Genomic DNA, 1,445 nt, shown 5'->3' on the forward strand with positions numbered 1-1,445 from the left:
ATGCGTCCTCCACCCAATGAGTTTCGAGCTATGCTTCATGATTGACTAGTGAGGACCCCTTTAGTGCAACCCTCCAGCCTCGCCTTTAATTTCGGAGCCCCATGAATTTCTTTTTCGTTCCTGCATCCTCGACCCAAAGAGATTGGAGCTATGCTTCATCATTGACTAGTGAGGACCTTCTACTGCAATCCTCCATCCTCGAATTTTTTTCGGAGCCCCATGAATTGCATTTTCGTTCATGCATCCTCCATCCAAAGTGTTTGGAGCTATGCTTCATGATTGACTAATAAGGACCCTCTAGTACAACCCTCCATCCTCGCCTTTAATTTCGGAGCCCCATGAATTTCTTTTTCGTTCATGAATCCTCGACCCAAAGAGATTGGAGTTATGCTTCATCATTGACTAGTGAGGACCTTCTAGTGCAATCCTCCATCCTCGCCTTTTTTTAAGAGCCCCATGAATTGCGTTTTCGTTCATGCGTCCTCCACCCAATGAGTTTGGAGCTATGTTTCATGATTGACTACTGAGGACCCTCTAGTGCAATCCTCCATTCTCGCCTTTTTTTCAGAGCCCCATGAATTGCGTTCTCGTTCATGCATCCTCGACCGAAAGAGATTGGAGCTATGCTTCATCATTGACTAGTGAGGACCCTCTAGTGCAATCGTCCATCCTTGCCTTTTTTTTGGAGCCCCATGAATTGCGTTTTCGTTCATGCGTCCTCCACCCAATGAGTTTGGAGCTATGCTTCATGATTGACTTGTGAGGACCCTTTAGTGCAACCCTCCATCCTCGCCTTGTTTTCGGAGCCCCATGAATTGCGTTTTCGTTCACGCATCCTCCACCCTAAGAGTTTGGAGCTATGCTTCATGATTGACTAGTGAGTACCCTCTAGTGCAATCCTCCACCCTCGCCTTTTTTTCGGAGCCCCATGAATTGCGTTTTCGTTCATGCATCCTCCACCCAAAGTGTTTGGATCTATGCTTCATGATAGACTAATAAGGACCCTCTAGTACAACCCTCCATCCTCGCCTTTAATTTCGGAGCCCCGTGAATTTCTTTTTCGTTCATGAATCCACGACCCAAAGAGATTGGAGTTATGCTTCATCATTGACTAGTGAGGACCTTCTAGTGCAATCCTCCATCCTCGCCTTTTTTTCAGAGCCCCATGAATTGCGTTTTCGTTGATGCGTCCTCCACCCAATGAGTTTCGAGCTATGCTTCATGATTGACTAGTGAGGACCCCTTTAGTGCAACCCTCCATCCTCGCCTTTAATTTTCGGAGCCCCATGAATTTCTTTTTCGTTCCTGCATCCTCGACCCAAAGAGATTGGGAGCTATGCTTCATCATTGACTAGTGAGGACCCTTCTACTGCAATCCTCCATCCTCGCATTTTTTTCGGAGCCCCATGAAATTGCATTTTTCGTTCATGCATCCTCCATCCAAA

This window comes from Glycine max, chromosome 7, assembly GCF_000004515.6.
Source record: "Glycine max cultivar Williams 82 chromosome 7, Glycine_max_v4.0, whole genome shotgun sequence".
Classification (NCBI taxonomy): Eukaryota; Viridiplantae; Streptophyta; class Magnoliopsida; order Fabales; family Fabaceae; genus Glycine; species Glycine max.